General features: G+C 39.8%; 1 pseudogene; it reads left to right on the top strand.

Moving 5' to 3' along the window:
* The first annotated feature begins 6,265 nt into the window (after positions 1-6,265).
* LOC143984369 (small nuclear ribonucleoprotein F pseudogene) lies at positions 6,266-6,526 on the top strand (annotated as a pseudogene).
* The last annotated feature ends 827 nt before the right edge of the window (positions 6,527-7,353 follow it).

The following is a 7,353-nucleotide window of genomic DNA, read 5'->3' on the forward strand; positions in this document are numbered from 1 at the left end:
TATCTAACTCAACAAGCTGCCTTACGCTAAATTTGAACCCTGTCACCATCAGCCTTATTTGATAACATTCTTATTTTAAAATGTTAATTTTTAAAATTTTATCCCCACATGTTCATACACATGTTTGTAGTGTAGATGTTTGTGGAGTACAGGTTTGCACACTTCAGAACTTCCATACACTGGGCTTGAAGTACAGTTACATAGATGTGGAGCAGGGTGCAGGACACAGACCAGATCAACGGAATGCCGGTATTTTGTTAAAATCCAGTCCAGGGGAATCCAGGAAGTTTAGTGGATATAGGTAAGGGAAAGGGGAAACTAATGAAATCACCATAATATTTAGTGACATGGGTGGTTATTTACGAAAGGTAAATCCTCTTTGCACTGAAAGTGCACTTGGAAGTGCAGTCACTCTAAATCTAAGGGGTAGATCTGAAATGAGTGGAAGCTCTGCTTATTTTATTATCCAATCATGTGCAAGCTAAAATGCTGTTTTTTATCTTCTTTGCATATATCCCTCGGATCTACAGTGACTTTACTTCCAAATGCACTTTCAGTGCAAAGTGGATTTGCCTTTCGTAAATAAACCCCATGGTGTATTTCTGAACATTAGTTCATATCATGACTTACCCTCTAAATAACTATCACTTGTAAAAAAGCAAGGCACTGACAGACACTGTGTATTAGGTACTTTAATCTGCTTTAAGAGTCAAATGCGCAGCCTTATTCAAAGCTTTGTTGTTGACTCCAGTGCTTACAATGTAGTGAAGGCAGACCAGGCCTAGTCAATCACTGTTTAAATCACTTCCTTGAAGAAATGACTTTCTAAAGCAAATTTATGTAGAACAGAATCCTAGCATCTGATCTAAAGTAAGTAACCTTTTAAGCAGATAGAGCTTCATCAATCTCAAGCTTTAGCAAGTGTAATTTATCTGGCTCTAATTTCAAATGTTGCTACACAATTAATCTTTGAACTCTAAAAGGTTAAGGCTTTGAATGTCGTCCATCTTCTCTTCCGTTAGTGATATCCTAAGTTATTTAGACAAAGTAAATTTGTTGTTCTTTATGTCAATAGTTCTTCAAAGAAATCTCCCTCCCTTTTAATATATTAGCTTAAGGTTTATTGTCTTCTTTATCATCTTCAATTAAGAGAGGTGACCAGTTAGTATTGCTTTTCTTCAGAAGCGTTCTCATTGGCAGATGATCATGGTATGTCTAAGTATACAGGTATATATTACACTAAAAATGCACCATATATCCAACATAGACATATCTATTTTTGTCCTCTGAATTTAATTTCTTCTTGCTGCTAATATTGACAATGGAAAATAAATCTGAGGGTATTACTTTACATAACATGCGGTGAACACCGTTTCAGAGACTACAGAGATACAGTAAAGAAGATTCCCACCAGTGGTGCAGCTACTAATCATGGTGCCCACAGCAACATATTAATGGTAGTATCCACTGGGATAAAACTGTTATGAATCTTAGCATAAAATATGCCTAAACCAAGGATAGGTAGCAGGAGTGCTGGCAGCATAGTCAGAACACTATTTGGGACCAATGGAGTGGATAGAAGTTTTTTAAGGAGGGACAGTAGCAGAAGAACTTAACTTTCTACCTTCATTTTTAAGCTAACTACTGTGCCTTCAAAAGTTAACTGGAGACCAGACTTTTTCAGCATCAGCTTATCTTCTTAGAATAATGAGACTTGCACATGACCCAACATCTTGCTGTTCTATGTGGACTTTCCCATCCTCTTCTTCTTACCTTGAGTAATTGATCTACAGTGCATAACCGCATCAAACACATGAGGTCATTCTTTGATAATAACAATACATATGGTTCTATAAATTATTGAACTGTTGTATGTATTTGCATGGTGTTACATGTATATATAATTATTATATTTGTATAAACTTTATAGATTGTTCGTATTTTTATGGAAGCCTTTCAGCCATCTCCATTTTTCCCTGAAGAAGACCCTTACTTCACATGTTGAAACGTGTTGCATTTTATGTCTAGCTGGCAGTTGGTTTGGGCATCTTCCATCTTCTTTTATATGCTGCAACTCTATGTGTATTTCAGTGTCATTATGTGTTTTATGATATGATGTTAAATGAATAAAATTTTTATTTTTTACTATATACTTTTCTTCTGACTGTTCATGGTCCTTTAAAGTCCCGTCTTCTGAGGAACTTTTCTTTTACTTCTTAGGATAATAGGATATCAGTACATTGGTGCAAATTCTACACCTCCCAACCTTTCTACCACCACAACAACAAGCAAGTGCTAAAAGACAAGGTATGGTACTAAAAAACAAAACAAAAGTTGTAGTAGTCATAATAATTTTATCTCCATGACAAAGTTTTATATTATTACATTATTGTTAGTGAGCGTCTATATAATCACTCTATAACCCTAACACAAACTTGTTTTAACTGTGATTTTTTTTTTCTTGCAAAATTATCGTATTAGACGTTTAGTTGAGAAGACACCATACATGGTGCGAATTTCTGTCCTGCAATCATGGGTTGCATGATTCACTCATTAACACAGACAGTGCTGACAGTGAAATCCTTCCTGCTGGGCAATTGTCTGCTCCAGATGAACCATGTATGGCTGGCCTTAAGCATTCCAGAGTAATCTCATGTAATGGCCAGTGGAGGAACTAGGGAGGTAGCAGCAGAAGCTCTGAGGAAGATTATCTACTACCTTGGCTGTACTGATAAGACACCAAACAACCTTTTTATGAAATACTGCTTGCTGCACAGAGAAAGCAAGGAAGACTAGAAATGATCTTTAAGATTTCTCCAGTGCATCTGACATCAGCTCTTCTAGACTGGAAGCCTCAGAGTAGGTTAGGGTCAACATCAATCACAGCCTATTAAAGTGTAATTTTCCTTAAGGGCTTGTACCCACCTGGGTTGCAGCCAGGGCAGGTGCAAGGATTTTTTTCTACATAGGCGAAGATGTATAACCCACTTCCCTTAACTGGCTTTGGGCAGCTGGCAGGTGAGGCAAACTAAAACTACCCTTACACTGTGCCTGGTAGGAGAGAGGGTGCAGCGTTAGGGAACAGAAAACTGAATCCCGTAGTTACTAATATTCAAAAGAAAATTTCCAGGGACACTTTTTTGCTGTGTGTGCAGCCAGCCACTACAGGTGAAGAATTACCTTTATTTAAGAGCAGGGCATTTTTTGAAAATGGGCACGGTTCTAAAACATGCATATCATTAAAGATGAAGTTTAACTAAAAACAAATCTCTATGGCTTTAGTGAGCTTACTTACCAGTAGTGAAGGTTATCACAAGCAGCTGTATCCTAGAGAAATGTTCTATGCAGGGATGCCCCATATTATTCTAGTCTTTAAACTTTTGCTGCAGGGGTTAATAGCTTTTGGGTCTTCTGTGAAGCTTCCCACAGTCACATATGTCCCCTTTCATTGATGGACAGCCCCACCATACCTCTGGACTCCCCCAACACTACTCTGCCACTAATATGCCCACATGTCCAATGCCCACCCAAGCACACTTCTGCCTCTAATGCCTCCCCCAAAACACCTCTGCTTCCAATCCCAACCATCTCCTCCAGCAAACCTATGTTCACAATTCTTCCTCCCCATTCTCCCTCCCACAACACCTATGTCCCCAATTACCCCCCTCCTCCAGCACCCCTATACCCCCAACCCCCCCTCCTCAAGCACACCTATGCTCCTAATTCCCCCCAGAACACCTCTGGTTCCATCTAGCCCCTCCCCCTCCAGCACACTTCTGGTACCACCCCCTATTACTGGGTTAGGCATTGGTGCACACTGAGGGCAGACCTGGAGGGATTGGGCCCACCCACAGGCAATCCTTGGCGTCTTTGCAAAAGCCGAGAAGTGCCCAGGAATTTTACTTCACCCCACTCCCTAGATGTACTGTAGGATGGAGATGGAGAGGGGAGGTCCCGCTACTCCTCCCGGTGCAGTACACTCCACTAAAATATCTGCTCTTTGGGCCTGTGTGGGGGTCCCTGGCTACACAGTGTTCCACCCATCATGTTTGGCAATGTGTGTGGCCCCCGCTCATTCCCAGGACACACCATTTAGGACTCAGTTGAGGTGGGCCGCCTAGTGAAAAGGGGAAATTGGTAAGTATGGAATCCCCAGCAAATAGATTTTACTGCCCCCTCCATTCTGACACCCTAAGACGGCTGCCTATGGCACCTTATGCTGGCATCAGCATCACAGCACACTATAAAGCATAGCGTGCACTATGGAGTATTGTAAAAAAAAAAAAAATCACAGAGACCTACAGTTTTATGAATTGAGGTGTATTGTAACCCATTCATTTTCTGTCAGTTGCATGTGTGAGCTGCAGCATAATTCATTCAGGTGTGATTGGGCCCTAACAGACTCTGTAATGGTTTCCATTCACACCTCAGACCCCATTGCAGCTGCATAGGCTGCTATACAGCGCATCTGGAAAGTATTGACAGCGCTTCACTTTTTGCACATTTTGTTATGTTACAGCCTTATTCCAAAATAAATTAAATACATTATTTCCCTCAGAATTCTACAAACAATACTCCATGATGACAATGTGAAAGAAGTTTGAAATCTTTGCAAATTTATTAAAAATAAAAAACAAAAAAAATCACATGTACATAAATATTCACAGCCTTTGCTCAATACTTTGCCTAACCACCTTTGACACCATTTACAGCCTCAAGTCTTTTTTAGTATGATGCTACAAGCTTTGCACACCTGTTTTTAGGCAGTTTCTTCCATTCATCTTTGCAGAACCTCTCAAGCTCCATCAGGTTGGATGGGGAGTGTCGGTGCACAGACATTTTCAGATCTCTCCAAAGATGTTCAATTAGGTTCAAGTCTGGCATCTGGTTGGGCCAATTAAGGACATTCACAGAGTTGTCCCATAGCCACTCCTTTGTTATCTTGGCTGTGTGCTTAGGGTCATTGTCCTTTGGGAAGATGTACTTTAGATCCAGTGTGAGGTCCAGTGCACTCGGTAGCAGGTTTTCATCAAGGATGTTTCTGTATATTGCTGCATTCATCTTTCCCTCAATCTTGACTAGTCTCCTAGTTTCTGCCGCTGAAAAACATTCCCACAGCATGATGCTACCACCACCATGCTTCACTGTAGGGATGGTATTGGCCAGGTGATGAGCGTTGCCTGGTTTCCTCCAGACATGATGCTTGCCATTCAGGCCAAAGAGTTTAATCTTTGTTTCATCAGGCCAGAGAATTTCCTTCAGGTGTCTTTTAGCAAACTCCAGGCAAGCGGTCATGTGCCTTTTACTGAGGCGTGGCTTCCGTCTGGCATACCATTTAGGCCTGATTGGCTGAGTGCTGCAGAGATGGTTGTTCTTCTGGAAGGTTTTACCCTTTCCACAGACAAACCCTGGAGCCATCGGGTTCTTGGTCAACTCCCTGAATAAGGCCCTGAATTGACCACAGGTGGACTCCAATCAAGTTGGATGATCAATGGAAACAAGATGCACCTGAGCTCACTGACAAAGACTGTGAATACTTATGTACATGGGATTTTTTTTATTTTTTTATTTTTAATGAATTTGCAAAGATTTCAAACAAACTTTTTTCACGTTGTCATTATGGGGTATTGTTTGTAGAATTTTGAGGAAAAAAATGAATTTTGGAATGAGGCTGTAACATAGCAAAATGTGGAAAAAGTGAAGCTCTGTGAATTCTTCCCAGATGCATTGTAGGTATAGTTACTTTAAACGTATTTATAAACCAGCAAAACTGTTACATCTACATAACCTTGGGCAGAAAGATCTTTGATACATTCTGTGCCAGGCCAAAAAAATCGTCATTGAACACAGGTACATATGACAGTCATGGGACCATATTTCCTATTCAATTTGTTAAAGCACCAGTCCATCCAAAAGTGATCTTTTTATCTTGAAGTCATTTTTTGGTATAAGTTTCATGGGCACAATTACCACCCAAGGACCATTTTTTCTAAACCTGTTTGACGGGTGCATATAATTTCAATCATTTACAGCAAGGCTAATTCTTCCTTTCATTAAATGTACCTCTATAGGGTTACAGTGTAAAGGCACCATCAACACCCAAAGCCCAATATTTCTGCACCTGGTTGACATGTACATATATTTTCAATTTTTTACAGAAAGGCCAATTCCTGCTCTCACCAGTGGTGTGTTCTCAGAGCATTTCGTGGGGAGATTCTTTCTTTCTTTCACTGGTCTGTAGATCAGTGGTGGCTTTAGCGGCAGAATGAGTTTGCCACTAAACCCTAAACTATTCCTTAATGGCCTTACTGGTAAGCCATTCATGGTGTAATTAAAGTGGTGTATGGAATACAAGGGAACCCTGGTCTCTGTGGATGGCTACATGAACATGCAGCTTGCCAATACAGAAGAGTATATTAATGAGGAATTGTCTGGACATCTTGGAGAAGTTCTAATAAGGTGTAATAATGTATTGTATATATGAGGAGTAGAAGAGGAGGAAGAGGATGGCGAGATGAAAGAATAAAGCAATTTCCAAATTTGTTTTGTAAATTTATTTTGAAACTTCTCTTTTGAGGTTATTGTTAGACATTATTTTTGTATGTTTTGTTAAGAAAAATAAACAGATTTTTTTTCAAGAGTACCTCTATAGGGTTATGGTGTGAAGGCACCAACACCCAAAGCCCAATTTTTTCCGCACCTGTCACTTCTATCCAAAGTCTGCGAAAGAGACACCAGACTTTATCTAAAAAAAAAATTGTTAATCTTGACCTGAGTGTACTATAATTTATCTTCTTCACATAATGCTTGCTCACTGTAGTGCAAAAGTTTGTTATTTCCATCCAAAGTCTGCCAAAGAGACACCAGCATTTATCCAAATAAATCTCAGATCTTGTTCCGAGTGCACTAAATTGTGTCCACATCGCACAGACTGAATCCCCAAGCCGTTGTTTACAAAATAAAGAAAGCTTGCAGAGGAAATCAATGTAAATGTGATTTTGTTTCCTTTATATATATATATATATAATGTCAGCTTTGCTGCAGCGGGTTCTATACATGGTACACAGTTGTGCCACTTTACAAGCATACTAAGGGACCCCCCCCCAGGAATTCTCATTTTAATTGTTTACTTTAAGCATCATTAAAATCACCACCCCTTTAAAAAAAAAAGTTTGCATTGATACATGTCCCCCAGGGCATTACCCAGGCCCCAATACCCTTTTTATGGCCAATAACTTGCATATAAGCCTTCAAAATGGGCATTTTTGATTTTTCAAGTTCGGGTCCCATAGACTTTAATAGGGTTTGCGGTTCAGGTTTGAACTTTTGCAATGTTTAAGAGTTCAGTGTAAC

The sequence above is a fragment of the Lithobates pipiens genome, unplaced genomic scaffold (genome assembly GCF_037356315.1).
Source record: "Lithobates pipiens isolate NorthernLeopardFrog02 unplaced genomic scaffold, aLitPip1_a1.2 Scaffold_16, whole genome shotgun sequence".
Lineage (NCBI taxonomy): Eukaryota > Metazoa > Chordata > Amphibia > Anura > Ranidae > Lithobates > Lithobates pipiens.